This window comes from Phyllobates terribilis, unplaced genomic scaffold (genome assembly GCF_046119375.1).
Source record: "Phyllobates terribilis strain yellow unplaced genomic scaffold, ASM4611937v1 Scaffold_5__5_contigs__length_657084704, whole genome shotgun sequence".
NCBI classification, from domain to species: domain Eukaryota; kingdom Metazoa; phylum Chordata; class Amphibia; order Anura; family Dendrobatidae; genus Phyllobates; species Phyllobates terribilis.
Window position 1 is genome coordinate 109,144,858 of NW_027362765.1, and position 18,491 is coordinate 109,163,348.

Consider the following 18,491-nt stretch of genomic DNA (forward strand, 5'->3'; position numbering starts at 1 on the left):
CATTACCCTCCGCCTGTGGAGATGGAGGCAAGGGTTCCACGGCCCTGATAGCTTTGTGCTCAACAGCAAACAGTTTGGCTAGTGTAGCGTACCTGGGTAAGTGTACCTCCCTCTCCCCAATGTTGAGGATGCGGACGGGCACCCTCCCATGACGGACATCAACCACTCCCCGGGCTGTCAAAATGGTGGGCCTGCTGTCCGAGTACACGGGTTCTACCATGGCTTGGTAGTCTCCACCTCTCAACCCGATTGCAGTCCGACACCAGATCATCATTTCACTTTTGGGAGGCATGGAAATGGGGAATGAGTCACTCAGTCTTACGCTACCGATCTCACCACCAGACAGTTCTACCTGCTGCCGTCTCATCAGGGCTTTTATCTCCTTGTTGAGGACTCTCTGTTGGCTGGAACTAGCATTCACCGCCACCTGTTGTAGAATTACAATTACCTCTGAAAGACAATTTTCAATCACGTTAGTACCCACAGTTATTTTAGGGTGACTTTCACGACGGTCAATGTCCACAATAATCACTCCCTGTGCCGGTAGTTCAACTTTACCAATTTTAATGGTCATCTCCTTGAACCCCATCTGCGGCACTGGTAAGCCATTACTGGCGATGATGCTCAAGTTACTGTCTGGATACCGTGTGATATCAGCATCAGTCCAATACTGCTTAAAAAGTACATAAGGGATAGTGGTTACTTGCGACCCAGTATCCAGCAAGGTGCTCATGGGGATACCGTCCAGCACCACGGGTAAAACCGGGCGCCCCCCAACGTACTTATCACACCAATTATAAGGGCCTGGTGACCTTATGCCTGGGGATTGGCCCTCTGCCCCAGGTTGGACCCGTTTAAATTACAGTACCTGGAAATGTGTCCGGGCTGGTTGCATCGACGGCAAATGGGCTGTCCATCCTCTGCGTAGCGGTCTGTGGGCATACCTCTGAATGACGGGGTCCTCCTCTGTCGACGCCACAGGACATCCTCCGGACTTGAAGCCAACTCGATGGGTCTGGACGGGTCCACTTGCAACGCCTGGACGGTCCTGGTCAACGCCGTGACGCTCCTGGTTAGCTCCTGGACTTGGTGGTGCAGGTCTTTCGACGGGGCTTGATTCAGGGCCTGTGCATCAGCCCCCACAGAGTCCATAGGGGAGGGCGCTGCCTCCTGGTGGTAGGTGAGAGCAGGACGCCGGGGGGTTTATAGCACCACTGGTTGCGGGTTCACGGAGCACCCTTATGGCCCTGTCCTTAAATTGGGCAAAGGTCAGATCAGGGTTCTGAAAGAACATGAGGCGCAGTTGGGCCCTGTGGGCGCTAGACAGCAGACCTTCTATGAATTGCTCTGTTAGTAGTTTATCCGTTTCCTGCATGCTGCCAGGGTTAGTTTGTTGGATGGCCCTCAAGGTTTCCTGCAAATTTAGGGCATAGTCTCTGATGCTGTCCTGTGCCCGCTGCTTACATCCATAGAACCTCATTTTAATTTCAGTGGAGGTACGTGTGTCAAAGGTACCCCGCAGCCGGGCCAGAATACCCTTCACGGTCCTTTTCTCCTCAGGGGGCCATGACTTTACCTCCCGCTGGGCTGCGCCAGTTAACTGCCCTGTTAGTATGCTAACCTTCTGTTCCTCTGTCAGGAGGTAAACTTGGAACAAACTGTACAGCCTTTCCTTAAAGTCAGTTAGGGCATGGGGCTCCCCTGAATACTTAGACAGCCAGGCCGCTCCAGGGATGTAGGGCAGGGAAAATGGCATCACCGCTGCTGCAGCTGCGCTGGTGGCAGTGGGCGCCTCCGTGTCCGACATCTTCCTCCCCCCCTAGTTAAGCTGGCCTACCTTCCGACGATCCTCCTCTGTAGGCCGCGGCTCCGCTGATGCTGCTCCGGACGAGGACCTTGTGTCGCGTCCTGGTGACGTCAGCGTCGCTCTCGCTCCCTTCCAGGACCTTACACAGCGTCTGTGCGTGGGGCGGAGCTTCGGGTCTCGTGCGGTTTGGACATCCACGCCCCTCTTCTTCCCGCGCGGCGTCCTGAAGATGGCGTCCGATGGCGGGAAAACGGCTGAAAACGCCGGGACACAGCTCCGGATGGCGGGAAAACTCTTCTTCAGATTTACAGTCTTTTTCAGGCACGCAATACCCGTTTGTGGCGGGTTGGTTACTATCCTGCCGACTACACCAAAGCTGACTCGCCCCCTGGGCCGTGGGGCACTCGGATCCGGGCAATAGGGGAACGATGGGGGTAGTAGTGGCAACCCGGTTCCGCGGCTCAGGGTGGTCAGACCAGTGGTAGTCCGCTATGTGCTATTGATAATTTCCGACTACGCCACCCGTGGATTGCGGTTATTATGAACCGCCGCTGCAAGGCAGACCGCTGGGGCTGATGATGTATGCAGCTGGGGTAGTGTGACTCCCCACGGGAAGAGTGCGGCCCCAGGGCAGTATAATGGAAGATGGGGGTGATGGTGTAGGGCGTGCCAGTACCGTTAGTGCTGGAGGAACAAGGAGCAGACAGACAACAGGTTGCAGTCCCGGGTCTTTACTAGAACAGGCGAACTGACCCACAAACAGTCCCAACTAGGAGGGGACCTGGATGTCTGAGAGCAAATGGGAAGCTGGCCCTGGTCAGGGTGAGGGTGTAGGCCTACCGTGCTCTCTGCCCTCCTTCTGGCTATCTCCTCTTTATAGGGAAACAGCCCACGTTCCCGAGCTCACCGTGTCTTCTCGCCCATATGGTTTGCAACGTGGGTTCCTTTCTACTCCCGGCCTGGTACGGCTTTGCTGGTCCCTTCTGTTGTGGTGGAGCCTCCGGGCTTCTTAGGCCAAAGAACATACAGTCCCCTGCGGACTGGTTATCTGCTGTAGGATGTGAAATCCTCCCAGCCTCAGACACCAAAGTCTGGTAGATTAGTCTCTTTGTCTACCAGGACAGGCATACTTCACCTCTTGTCCCTGGCTTGTGGCTCTCCTACTGCCACACGTCCTCTTAGGCTGCAACACAACTGTTTCTCTCTGCTCTGGGACACCTCTCAATCCTGAGACAGGTCGTCCAGTTCTCCCTAACCCTGCCCCCAGTTCCAGTTTTTATAGGGGCAGCCTGCTCCCCCTACTAGGGGCACCTAGGTAATAGCGATCATAATATTATCGACTTCAAAATGCCCTTCAGTAGGGTTATCAATAAGGGAACAACAAAAACATTAAACTTTAGGAGGGCGAAGTTTGATCAGCTGATAGAAAACCTTCAACTTATTGACTGGGACAAAGTACTTAATCAATGGAATACGAATAGTAAATGGGATACCTTCAAAAGAATTCTGAATACTCAGTGCGAGAGGTATATACCGTATGGGAATAAAAGGGCCAGAAATAAGAGGAAACCAATATGGTTGAACAAGAACGTAAAAGGGGCATTAAATAGCAAAAAAGAGGCATTCAAGAGATTAAAACAGGAAAACAGTAAGGAGGCACTAATGTGTTACAAGGAAAAAATGAGAACCTGTAAAAAACAAATAAAAATAGCGAAGGAGGAAACAGAGAAACGTATTGCTAGGGAAAGTAGATCAAATCCCAAACTGTTCTTTACGTATATAAATAGTAAAAGGATTAAATCGGATAATATTGGACCGATAAAAAGTGAGGAAGGCAAAATCATAGAGAAAGATGAGGATAAAGCTAATCTATTAAATAATTTTTTTTTCGACAACTTTCACAAAGGAAACAGAACTAACAGGAGAAATGAGAAGTGACAAGCTTAATCCTCCACTAAGTATGACAAATCTAACCCAAGTTGAGGTACAGAAACGCCTCAGTAACATTAAAATAAACAAATCACCAGGACCTGATGGCATACACCCACGGGTACTAAGGGAACTAAGTAATGTGATAGACAGACCGTTATATCTTATATTTAAGGACTCTGTTGAGACTGGGTCTGTGCCACTTGATTGGCGACAGGCGAATGTAGTGCCAATATTCAAAAAGGGAGCGAAAAGTGACGCCGGAAACTATCGGCCGGTGAGTCTGACGTCCGTTGTGGGCAAAATTTTTGAAAGCTTCATTAAAGAGGCAATTACGGAGCATCTTGATGCTAATAATCTTTTAATCCCGAACCAACATGGATTCACGAGGAATCGCTCCTGCCAAACAAACCTGATTGACTTCTACGAGGAGGTTAGCTCTCGAGTAGATCAGGGGGAACCAGTGGATGTCGTGCATCTCGACTTCTCAAAAGCGTTCGATAGCGTGCCACATAATAGGTTGGTATACAAAATGAGAATGATGGGGCTGGGGGAGAATGTCTGCAAGTGGGTAGCTAACTGGCTAAAGGATAGAAGGCAGAGGGTGGTTATAAATGGAATATACTCAGATTGGGTAAGCGTTACTAGTGGGGTACCACAGGGGTCTGTACTAGGCCCAATGTTATTTAATATCTTTATTAACGACATAGTCAACGGGATAAATAGTAAAATATCAATATTTGCAGATGACACAAAGTTATGTAAAACAATTAATACAAAAGAGGACAGTGCAGACCTACAGAGGGATTTGAATAAGCTGGGTAGGTGGAGCATTAAATGGCAAATGAGGTTTAATGAGGAGAAATGTAAGGTCATACATATGGGAAGGAAAAATGGAAGTCACCAGTACTCACTGAATGGGAAATCATTGGGGAATTCAGAGATGGAGAAGGACTTGGGCATCTTGATTGATAGCAAACTAAATTGGAGTGCCCAAAGTCAGGCCGCTGCTGTAAGGGCAAACAGGGTAATGGGATGTATCAGAAGAGGTATAGCTGCAAAGGATGAGAACATTGTTCTTCCACTGTACAAAGCACTGGTCAGACCACACTTGGAATACTGTGCTCAGTTATGGGCCCCAATATATAGAAAGGATATAAATGAGCTTGAAAAGGTACAAAGGAGGGCAACAAAATTAATAAAGGGAATGGAGGGACTGCAATACCCAGAGAGGTTGGCAAAACTAGGACTATTCAGCCTGGAAAAGAGAAGGTTGAGGGGGGACATAATAAATGTGTACAAATATGTTAGGGGACAGTATAGAGATCTTGCCCGGGATTTGTTCAAAAGGAGGGATATTACAGTAACAAGAGGGCACTCACTAAGACTGGAAGAGAAAAGGTTTCAGCACCAGCATAGGAAGGGGTTCTTTACGGTAAGAGCAGTGAGAATATGGAATTCACTGAGTGAGGAGACGGTAATGTCAGATTCACTACACCAGTTCAAGTGGGGACTGGATGCATTTCTAGATACCAGGCAGATTTCAGCATATACTTAAAAATAAAATAAAATAGTAGGTTGATACAGGGATTTATTCTGACTGCTGGTTTCAGAGTCGGGAGGGAATTTTTCCTCAGGTGAAGATTGGCTAAATCATTTGGGGTTTTTGCCCTCCTCTGGATCAACTTTAGCAATTACAGAACTAACAGGTCGAACTTGATGGACGCAAGTCTTTATTCGGCTTTACAAACTATGTTACTATGTTACTATGTTACTGGCCTGAGACAGGAGGTATTGCATGCTAATGTTTCCCTGACTAGAGAACCTCCCCCTTGCTCTCAGACACAGCTTTATTATATTTGTGGCATCCAGACCAGGGTGACACACATACCCTATAACTGTATAGCAGACTCTCTCCTTTCTAATGGGAACATGTCGTACTCGTTACTGTGGCCCTGCTCTATGTGTCTTTCAGAGTCCCTCCATCATCAATGAAACAGGATGTGTCTGATGATGTGTCACACACCACATTGCCTGATAAGGTTGTAAAATGTTAAAATGACATTTCCGGGTGAATGCATTTGCCTTAAAAAATAAAGTAAAAAAAGCAGTAGGATCTTTCTTTGGTATAAAAACAGAGTCGCCAATGTAACTTCAATGTAATCACATTGTTCAGCTCCTGCACCTCTTCCTCCATCTCCGAAATGACATCAGTCACAAGCTGAAAGCACTGCAGCACTGCCTTGGCCAAGCGGCAACAGGCTGTGCTGAAGATAACATGCTTAATGCTTAGGTGACAAACTGCCCAATTGCAGAGTTGTTGAAAGCTGTAACACAGCAGCTTGATCTGTGGCTCTCACCGCTGAACATACAGCCAGGCATGGTCGTGTGTGACAATGGGCGGAACCTGGTGACGGAGAAATGACAGCCGGAGTAGATATGGTTTCCCTCTATGCCAGTCCTTTCACCGAGCTAAAGAATATGGCTGTGGTGAAATACAACTCCCACTGAGATGCTGTTTCAGATTGAAAAACATTGGGCCCACCAGAGGATTTGATTCTGAGGGCTCACCTTTCTCTCCCGCTCAAGAGCGCCATAGCAGCTGCAAAGTTAGCGCTATCATGAACTCTCTTGATGTAGAAGTCAGTGCACACCACAGAATTCTCTGGTGGGACCGTCCAACCCTGCCGAGAAGCAGTCCTGGCTAAGAAAAGTGTGTGGGAAGGTTCCTGGACACTCTATGGCTGCTTTTTTACTGAGTTGGAAACCCACGCAAACATGGGGAAAACATACAAAGTCCTTTCAGATGTTGTCCTTGCTGGGATTTGAACCCAGGATCCTTGCGCTGCAAGGCTTCAGTGCTACCACTGATCCAATGTGCTGCCGTTCACCCCCTAATATCGAACAGGCTGGAGAAACTTGCACCTACTGCCGCTCTATCTTCAGCTCCTTTGTGAGAAAATGTATTTGGGCAGCCACTCAGTCTACCAAATAAAATTCCTGAGAAGGAAATTGGGGATGACTTTGCTACGGTTACTGGTTGCAGTGCTAATACCATGGCGTCATACCATAGTTTACTAGAAATATTCCAGGCTGGTAGGAGGCAAGCAAATTCCCACAGAAAAGTACCAGCAGTAATGTTCAGGGACCCGCGCTTGTAGAAGGTGGAGACAACATCGGGAGAAATAGTGACGGCTGGGGACCGAGTATGGACACGAGGCATGAGGTTGTGTAAAGCATCCGCCTCCACGAGCCTAAAAGGCCTCATTTCAAGTGCAAGCAGCTGCCCAGAAATCTGTCAGTTTAGTATTGCAGCCTGTGGGTGGGTGGCTGGCTGCATACTTGCGCTTGCATTCCAGGTAACAGAAAACTAAGCAGATGGTGGCCTCTATCATCATCATGACCTCACCTTGGCACTATGAACTCTCCTGAAGGAGAAGCCAGGGCCCACCGGAGGAGTCTCCGTTTTTCTGGTTGGTCCGTCCAACCCTGCCGAGAAGGAGCCCTGGCTAAGAGAAGTGTGACGAAATAGACCCCTTTTATATACAACATAGGATGATTTCTTATTTATCCGGACAATTTGGTACTTTGTGGCGAACTCGTAATATGCCACTCATGGGTTAAGTTCTTACAATCTAGCTGGACACTATTTTGTATACCCATTGTTTCTAGAGTCTTGTAAATGTTGGCGATGTTAACCTAGGTAATGCAATTATCTCTCTTCTGTAAGGTCAGAGGAATTTAATCCTGTTAGAATGCCATTGTATTACCATGTGGATTGTTGACTCTATGTAAATTGCCTCAGCCACCATTGTTCTATTGTCATAACTTGCAAACCGAATGTCTCCTACTAGCATTCCATTGTAGGACTATATCAATCAGTATGTGGCTCTCCCTTGCCTGGACTGCAATACGACCAAAAATGGTTATATGGGACTTGAGATCCAGCCAATGAAAAGACAGTCTTATTCCACCAATCGTGAAGTCCCCGGTATCCTGCAATGAGGACTGAGGATATATCAGGAGGACTGTTCAGTTGACCAGGAGATTTTTGTCTACTGCCCTCAGCCTAGGGATGTCGGTCCCGACTGAAGGTGCACTAGCTTGAAGACAGACAGCTAATTTAGGATCTTCGGATTCGAATGGAAGAACAACAACTGCATAGGACGCAACCCAGGTTGGGAAATTTCGGTCACCTGGTTACAGACTTTGCCGTGCTGTCTCAGTTCCAAACTCCGGCATTATTTCTTTCTGGGCGGGTGCCAGCCAAAAGAAGGGGACCACTGGTTTGGAGTAAATAGTCCTGGAAGATCTGAGATACGAAGAACCTAAAACCCTGGTGGGCCAGCGGAAGGGTGAGACTATGTTGCTGTTACAATTTGTGCTGTGCTGGTTATGTGTTATATGCTGCTAGTTGTTGGGGATCCAATAAAGCCTTAATATTGTGATTCCCTCACCCTGTGTTGTCTGAGTAGTGTTCCGCCCACGGTTGAGGAGTCCGGGCGTTCAGTTGGGGATGAGCCCTGGTCCACGTTGTCTTTCTAAAGGCTGCTGGGCCAGCGGATGAGAGCACCCACTGACCCCGTGTCTTAACAAGAAGTGTGGAGGAAGGTTCCCGGACACTCTATGGCTGTTTTTTTAATGTGGATCGGACGTGCTTATGCATGTTATTTCTCAAACCCGATTGCAGATCAGGCCATTGCCCAACTCTGTAGTCATGAAATTAAATGCGCAAAGAAACATGTTTGTGTGTGAAAGCACCACTGAGAAGTGCGAGTTGACGTTGGACGGGCTGCCATTGCTTCTGCAACAAGCTGCTTTAGAGGACTTCCTGGGAGAAATGACACCCAGAGTAGATATGGTTTCCCTCTATGCCACTCCTTTCACCGAGCTAAAAAATATGGCTGTGGTGAAATACAACTCAGCAAAATAAGCTGTGGACTGGCTCTGTACCGCCCCTGGCCACATTCACCTGTCCACGTGTTTGTGGTTAGGCGGTCCTTCCCAGTAAGTGTACTGGGGAGGGCACGGGTAATGTTGTGGGACCCGTGCTTGTGGAAGGTGGAGACGATACCGGGAGAAACAGTGGCGGCTGGGGACCAAGTATGGACACCCGGCCGCCGCCGGCATGAGGTTATGAAAAGCTTCCGCCTCCACGAGCCTAAAAGGCCACATTTTAAGTGAAAGCAGCTTTAGAGGACTTCCTGGGAGAAATGACAGCTGGGTAGATATGGTTTCCCAAGTCCTTTCACTAAGCTAAAGAATATGGCTGTGGTGAAATACAACTCAGCAAAAAAAGCTGTGGACTGGCTCCGTACCGTCCCTGGCCACATTCACCTGTCCAAGTGTTTGTGGTTAGGCGGTCCTTCCCAGTAAGCGCACTGGGGAGGGCACGGGTAATGTTGTGGGACCCGTGCTTGTGGAAGGCGGAGACGACAACGGGACAAATAGTGGAGGCTGGGGACCGAATATGGAAACCCGGTCGCCGCCGCCATAAGATTGTGGACAGCCTCCACGAGCCTAAAAGGCAACATTTTATGTGCAAGAAGCTGTCAAAAATTTGGCAATATATTGCAGCCTGTGGGTTGCTGGGTGGGTGGCTGCATACTTGCGCTTGCATTCCAAGGAATGGGGTAGGGACAACTGAACGCTGCACTGGGACAAGGACGTGGACGGTGATTGTTGCAAGTCTGCAACGACAGGTGCATGGCGGGAGGCATCTTCGCCTGTGCCAAGGATTACTTATGATGGCCACACTTTTAAGCATTGACCAGGGAGTCAGAGATGCTTCCAGAGGTCTTCCCCATGCTGTTCCCATGTCTTTTCAGCACTGTATGCATGTGTCTGATGATGTGTCACACACCACATGGCCAGATAAGGTTGTAAAATGTTAAAATTACATTTCCTGGTGAATGCATTTGTCTTGGTTGAAAGCAATGGAAAAGTGCAAAAACGCATCAAAAACTCTACGTGTGAATATAGCCCAAGGTGTGGAGGAGTATTTTTGTTTTTGGTTATTTATTTTACCTTATATGCAAGTCATTACCCTGGAAAGGATGTTCCTTAACATATTTCCCAGGAAAATCCATTTTGGTTTCTTTTTTGTATGTTTTATTGTGAGTCCGTAAAAGTGGCGTAATACTCTGACCACGTTGTTGACAGCAGTGATCTGGGAGTCAGAGATGCTTCCAGGCGTCTTCCCCATGCTGTTCCCATGTCATTTGAGCACTGTTCCCATCGATTTGGGCAATTTTTAGGCCCTCTGCAGACCGCCGGGGGTAGCCGCCTGAAAAATGCTCGAGTTTCCCATAGACTTACATTGGGCTCGTTGCTCGGCTCGAGCAGCCGAGTATTCCAATGTGCTCGACCCGAGCAACGAGTACCCAAGCATTTTATTGCTCGATCATCACTAATAAGGGTTAAAAGTTGGCCAGCGGTTTCTCATTTTTCCAACAAAATTTACAAAACCATTTTTTTAGGACCAAATCACTTTTGAAGTGACTTTGAGGGCCCTATATGACAGAAAATACCCAAAAGTGACACCATTCTAAAAACTGCACCCCTCAAAGTGCTCAAAAACACATTCAAGAAGTTTATTAACCCTTCAGGTGCTTCACAGGAATTTTTGGAATGTGGAAGGAAACAATGAACATTTAACTTTTATCACAAATATGTTACTTTAGACCCAAATATTTTTATTTTTGCAAGGGTAACAGGAAAAAATGGACCACAAAATTTGTTGTGCAAGTTCTCATGAGCACACTGATACCCCATATGTAGGGGAAAAACACTGCTTGGGCACACGGCAGGGCTCGGAAGGAAAGGAGCGCCATTTGACTTTTTGAATGTAAAATTTCCTTGAATAATTAGTGGACGGCATGATGCATTTGGGGAGCACCTGATGTGCCTAAACAGTGGAAACCCTCAGGGAACTTATCTAGATGTGTAGTGAACACTGTGAACCCCCCAAGTGCTGCACAGAAGTTTATAACATTGAGCCATAAAAATAAAATTTTCACATTTTTCCCACAAAAATGTTTTTCAGCCCCCAATTTTGTATTTTCATAAGGGTAACAGGAGAAATTGAACCATACCTTTTGCTGTGCGATTTCTCCTGAGTAAGCTGATACTCCATATGTGGGGGAAAACCACTGTTTGGGTGCACGGCAGAGTTCAGAAGGGAAAGAGCGCCATTTGACTCTTTGAAAGTAAAATTTGCTTGAATAATTAGTGGACGTCATGTTGCATTTGTGGAGCCCCTGATGTGCCTAAACAGTGGAAACCCCCCACAAGTGACACCATTTTGGAAACTAGACCCCTCAGGGAACTTATGTAGATGTGTGGTGAGCACCCTGAACCCTGAATGTGCTTCACAAAAGTTTATAACGTAGAGCCGTGAAAATGAAAAAATCGAACTTTTTCCACAAAAATGATCTTTTAGTCCCAAATTTTTTATTTTCACAAGGGTAAGAGGAGGAAATGGACCCAAAAACTGTTCTGCAATTTCTCCTGAGTGCGCCGATACCCCATATTTGGGGAAAAAACACATATTTGCACGGCAGGGTTCAGAAGGGAAGGAGCACTGTGTGACTTTTTGAACTCAAAATTGGCTGGAATCGAGAGGGGACGCTATGTCGCGTATGAAGAGCCCCTGATGCGCCTAAACAGTTTAAACCCCTCACAAGTGACTACATTTTTGAAACTAGATCCCTCAAGGATTTTATCAAGGGGTATAGTGACCATTTTAAACCCATAGGTACCACACAGAAATTGATAACATTAGGTCTCCATATTGAATAAGTTGTCATTAATCTTTAGTGCAAGTGAGTTTGCATCGGGTACTCGGGTATGCACCATGTATTGCGGATGCTCGAGTCCCCACCCTGCATGTTTCACGGTTGTTAGACACCCCAAAAAAAACATGCGGGAATTGCCCGTGCATGGGAGGCAATCCCCGCGTGTTTTTTTGGCTGTATAACAGCCATGAAACATATGTGGCAGAGACTCAAGCATGCTACTCAAGCACCCGCGATACAATGCAAACTGAAGCAGCAAGCACATGCGCTCAACACTGGTTGCCATATCGTCATAATTTTTTTTTCTTTACTTTTGAAAAAATCCCAACCCCAACACAACCCCAGCCCTAATCCTAACCGTAACCCTAATCCTAACTGTAACCCTAACCCAACCCTAACACAACCCTAACCCTAACACAACCCTAACTCAGCCCTAACCCAACCATAACCCTAACTCAACCCTACCCCTAACACAAACCTAACCCTAACACAACCCTAACACAACCCTAATCCTAACAGTAACTGTAATCCTAGAGTTTATTTTTTACACCGTTCCTCGTGCGGTATAAGTGATTAGACGACTTTATTCTTCGGGTTGGTACGATTACAGCAATACCAGATTCATATCAGGTTTTTATGTTTGCCAGCTATCACACACTAAAAGACACTTTTTTTTGCAAAGAATAGTTTTTGCAATAATTTGATAAGGCAGCTTTATTCTTCGGGTCAGTACTTTTACAGCAATACTACATTTATATAGTTTTTTATGTTTTGTTCCATTTTTTGTTCAGCGGTATGAAAATAAAGCATCGTTTTTTGCTTCGTTTTTTATTTTTATTTTTTACTGTGTTCACTAAAGGGGTTAACTAGTGGGACAGTTTTATAGGTCAGGTGGGTCGCTCCGGACGCAGTGATGAAAATATGGGATTTGGTGAGAGTGAGAGATCATGTGCCAACTAGACGTATTTGGCCTTGCTCAATTCACTTGCATTAAATAAAGCCGAGCGCATCTAGTCGGAATGTGGCCAGAAGTATTCAAATCACATATGTGCGGTCATATAACCACCCACAGTGGAGGATCCTGAGAGGATGCGATGTGCACATTGTGCAGATTCATTGGTCTACAGTCACATTGAGTGACTGCAAACATTCACCCCAAACCTGGACAAACCCTTTAAAAATTGAGAAATAAGTTGAAATCTATCACTTCAAAATTAACAAGTTTTCGGGCAAAAGAAGCCACATCTTATTGCTGCTGCACGCCTAACTGAAGTCAGACCCCTCCATAGACGAACTCTTGGATGTGCATGATCACAACTGTGCTGTGGAATGATTCTCTGAAGGCTCTGTCAGCAGTTAAGATACAGTTGGTGGTAGGAATAGTGCAGTAAAACACAATAAGACTCCAGTAATATTGGGATACATCGTATGTCAGATATGAAACAACATGGTGACATTGGAAGGAAACATTGTTCTCTATTTAGGGTTCCTGAAGCCTAAAGCTGGCCATTCACATTAGACTTATGTTGGCCAAACTTGCCGAAATCAGTGGGTTTGGCCGACGGTCTAATTTGTATGGGGTTGACTGCTGGTCAGGAGAGATGTTGATGAGACATGTCCGATTTCAGACTGCCAATAGCATTGTTCTCCTGGAGATAAGCTGCTGGCTGATATGTCAGTTTGCAGCTTTCTCATAGAGTACACAGGTTGGCTCCTGTGTATGGCAGAGTGGGCTAAGACGGCTATTGGCCGAATGCTCTTTCAGCCTATAGACATATAATGTCTATGCCCACCTTACAGTGAACCACTGTTTAAAAACCTGTGATCTAAAATATAGTATGAACAGGGCAAACAAACTCTGCCTGTGAAATATATATAAAATCATCTGGTGTAATAGTGCCTATATATATATCAGATAAACATTGGCCAAAATGGTCGACCGCGACCATCATTCGCTTCAACCGATGATCGATCAACAATCATTCATTATCGCTTATAACACAGGTCAGTTTGTTGGAATTTTTTGGGCTGATGTTAAGCACAGGTTGCATCCTCGGCTGAACAAATCTAATATTGGCTGATGCAGTTGGAGATGTATTTTGAGCTGTCATGGAACGTTCATTTGTCCAACTGGTGAATTATCATTTGTTGGCTCGTTTTCATCCGATGTCTATTGGGGCCTTCAAGCTTGTAGTCAAACATTTGTGTGTACAAAGCAGGTGACAACTTATATATAAAATAATTGCTAGCATGCAACTTCAATAGTTATGCCGTCTTGCTTACAATAATGGCTAAAATAGGAGTCCTGACAGATTACAGTTCTACAAATTTCTAATAAACTTTATGTATCAATTCAAAGCCTCTGAAATGAAGCTCTGTCCAGAATTAAAGCTTAAAATGTATTAAAATATAGTATAACTTTTCATTATTTAGAGAAAAGGTTTATTCGTTAGAACTAGAAATCTCCCAATAAGAGCCCAGAGGGTATCATTTATGTGTCTTACCCCAGCTGACCTCATACAAAGAACTGATAACTGGAACACAGCAGAATTCTGTCTTTTAGCTTTAGCAAGTTCCCAGTGCAAAGGGAGGCAGGAAAGCTTTCTGCTTGTGTAGGAATGAATAGTTAAAGAGAACCTGTCACATGCAAATGCAATTTACCTGCAGATATAGGGTTAATCTGCCCAGCACATACCCAGATGCTACACTCCATATTAGGGTATGTTCACACAGAATCTTTTTTTCATAGATTTTGAAGCATATCTGCTTCAAAATCCACATCAAAAACTGCTTCAAATACTCTATAAACCCCCATTGATGTGGATTTTTGAGCAGATTCGCATTAGAATACTAATAAAAAAAGTTCAGCGTGAACATACCCTATTAATTAAAAATGCATCATAGACCATGCTGAAAAAAAAAATGTAAAATAGAATAAAAATCTGAATGTTCTTATGAAACCTCACCAAAAAAAGGCAAGAACGACGGCATAGAAAAAAAAAAACCTGTCTAGAGTTATGTACACTCAAAGTCTTTTTGCGGACTTTTTGGAGAAGAAATGGAGCAGGACCTTGCAGTTTTTGAGCAATTTTTACTTTTGAAGGAGGATTTTGAAAGTTTCCACTCAAGTTCCGCTCAGTGGCTATGTGTACATGATGTCTTATCCACAGTGGCTCCTCCACCAGCATCTTCTCACTATGTCTTCTAGTTAGCGACTGCTGATCAGAAGCTACCTGAAGAATGAACAAGTTGCTTCTTTTAACTACTGAAAGGTTTCCGAACCCTGAAGCAGTTAAAAGAAGTAACAAAAGACTGAACGTGCACAGCAAAGTCATTTTTCCATAGAAAAGACTGAGTGTGCACACAACTTAATTTAGTAATGAAAGCTCTGGTCCTTTAAGAAAAGGGGACTGAAGTTGGGCTGAAGTTGGTACTCCAATGGAGTTGGCACATCCAGAGACAATATCTTGGGATGTGAGATCTGTGTGTCTTTCCCAGTAATATAGGATGGATGTGAGCCCTATGTGTATGTAACATGCTGCTGTCTTCATTAGTTTATATATTGGCATGGCTCCAATATTGTACTTATTTCCTCTTCATATCATATGCGTTCCTTCATTTCTACAACCTGTTTTCTCTGCCCTCCCTGAGACTGTGCATGCTATTTCCTCTCTCCACACTCTGGAGATCTGTGTACAGTACCCTCCTTCTCCTTCTACGGGGGGAGAGAGGGGGGGGAGCCAGAGCCACCCTGGGATGAAGAAAAAGCCAAAGTAAATTACAAAAAACTTTATTATTAAAATTGCACAGATAAAAAGGTGGGGTGGGACAAAACACATACACGGACCTCACTGTGAATAAACAACAGCGCACAGCGTACAATCACCATAATTGGTCAAATAATGTCATGGCACAAAATAAATCACCTATATAATCTACTTAGACTCCAAATGTGGGCACAAAAAACATATGCCATAGCGGTCACCCAGACATAGAGGTCCACCATCTATGTGGTTATATTAACAGCAAAAGTGCAAGATGAGGTTACCTGACTAGGCTGGCTCCCCTTGAGGAAGGCGTTCCTGCTGAAATGCGCATCGGGGTTGCAGCGCCGGTGCCTTGTCTGCCTCCGGGTCCCCAGCCTAGTCAGGTAACCTCATCTTGCAATTTTGCTGAAATCCACCCACATGGATGGTGGATCTCTATGTCTGGGTGACCGCTATGGCATATGTTTTTTGTGCCCACATTTGGAGTCTAAGTAGATTATATAGGTGATTTATTTTGTGCCATGACATTATTTGACCAATTATGGTGATTGTACGCTGTTGTTTATTCACAGTGAGGTCCATGTATGTGTTTTGTCCCACCCCACCTGTTTATCTGTGCAATTTTAATAATAAAGTTTTTTATAATTTGCTTTGTTTTTTTCTTCATCCCTGGGTGGCTCTGGCTTCCCCCCTCCCCTCCTATCTTCAGTTGTAGCATGATGAATGCCATGTCCTAGGTAGGCAGTTTTTACTATGCAATTCTTCCTTTATATGTGTATACTATCTGTACTGCTTTTCCCTGGATGCTTCCCATATCTTCTCCTCCTACAGGCAGAACTGAACAGGCGCAATGGTGGATTTATGTGAGTTGGCAGAAGCGCCCTAGAGAAGTAAAATTGTAGAATAGTAGACTACCTAGAACCTTGCTTGAAGAGGTAGTCTAGTGAAAACAAGTTATCACCTATCCAAAGGATAGGTGATAACTTGTTAACCATTGGGTGTCCTCCCACTGGGACCCACACCAATTGACAGAAAGGAAAAATGTTAAACCCTGATGGAGGTCTATATTGCCCGTTACAAAATAGATCGACAGGTTGGACGCCCAAACCATAGCTCCATATATTCTTTAAGGCAGTGGTCCCCAACCTTTTTTGCACCAGGGACCGGCTTGAAGCAAGATCATTTTTCCATGGCCCAGCAAGGAGGCGGTAGGGTGGGCGGGGCTTTGGTCATATGGGGGCGGGGTAATGGAGGGATTTGGAGTTTAGTGCATACTTATCATATAGTGTAGACCAGGTCCCCGCCAGGAGCCCCACATAATGTGCTGTGCCAGGAGCCGCATCACTGAGGCCCCATCACGCCCTGCAGCAGGACAGGGCAGCTGTCCTGACAGCTGCTGTTCAGCTGCATTTACTTCATCCCAGGGGCGGACACAGACTGTAGTGGGCCCCTGTGCAAGAAATTTTTGGGGGCCCCCCCCGCCCTTCATAAGGCAACAAAGTTATGTAAACATAACCCCCCCATGTGCATCTCTCACCCCCCCATGTGCAGCTCACCCCCGTGCATCTCTCATCCCCCTCCGTGCATCTCTCATCCCCCTCCGTGCATCTCTCATCCACCCCCCGTGCATCTCTCATCCACCCCCCGTGCATCTCTCATCCACCCCCCGTGCATCTCTCATCCCCTCCGTGCATCTCTCATCCCCTCCGTGCATCTCTCATCCCCCCCGTGCATCTCTCATCCCCCCCGTGCATCTCTCATCCCCCCCGTGCATCTCTCATCCCCTCCGTGCATCTCTCATCCCCCCCGTGCATCTCTCATCCCCCCCGTGCATCTCTCATCCCCTCCGTGCATCTCTCATCCCCCCCGTGCATCTCTCATCCCCCCCGTGCATCTCTCATCCCCTCCGTGCATCTCTCATCCCCTCCGTGCATCTCTCATCCCCTCCGTGCATCTCTCATCCCCTCCGTGCATCTCTCACCCCCCCGTGCATCTCTCATCCACCCCCCGTGCATCTCTCACCCCCCCATGCATCTCTCATCCACCCCCCGTGCATCTCTCATCCCCCCCGTGCATCTCTCACCCCCCCGTGCATCTCTCATCCCCCCCGTGCATCTCTCATCCCCTCCGTGCATCTCTCATCCCCTCCGTGCATCTCTCATCCCCTCCGTGCATCTCTCATCCCCTCCGTGCATCTCTCATCCCCTCCGTGCATCTCTCATCCCCCCCGTGCATCTCTCACCCCCCCGTGCATCTCTCATCCCCCCCGTGCATCTCTCACCCCCCCCATGCATCTCTCATCCCCCCCGTGCATCTCTCACCCCCCCGTGCATCTCTCACCCCTCCGTGCATCTCTCATCCCCCCCGTGCATCTCTCACCCCCCCGTGCATCTCTCATCCACCCCCCGTGCATCTCTCACCCCCCGTGCATCTCTCATCCACCCCCCGTGCATCTCTCATCCCCCCCGTGCATCTCTCATCCCCCCCGTTCATCTCTCACCCCCCCGTGCATCTCTCATCCACCCCCCATGCATCTCTCACCCCCCCGTGCATCTCTCACCCCCCCGTGCATCTCTCATCTCTCCCCTCCCTCCCATGTGCATCTCTCATCTCTCCCCTCCCCCATGTGCATCTCTCATCTCTCCCCTCCCCCCATGTGCATCTCCCATTCCCCCCACTCCTAGTTAATTGTATTTAAAAAAAAATAAAACTTGTTATACTTACCCCCATGCGATCCCTGCAGAATCCTGGCGCTCGTCCAAATCGCTGACACCAGGTTCTCCTGACTTCCGGCCATGTGACGGCGCCGTCACATGACCGGAAGTCAGGGGAATCATGAAGGTGCTGCCGCAGCAGCGCAGCGCTAAGATGTCCCGGACCCGGCGCTTAGCATGGGGCCGGGGGCCCCATGAGGAGAGAGACGCACAAGAGGGGGGCTCCGAGGGGGCTCCTACCGGCCGGGCCCCATACTGGAGTCAGGGCAGTCATGCCCTGATGGCGGCCCTGCTGGAGGCGGTTGGGGACCTCTGCTTTAAGGGGCTGCCGGAAAAAGCGGTAGTTGAGTGGTGGTCAAGCATGTGCACTGCTACTCCATTCTGACAAGGAATTAAAGTGTCCTGTTCTGTCGATCACTGTAGGTCCCAGTGGTGGACCCCACCGATCAATAAGTTATCAACTATCCAATAGATATAT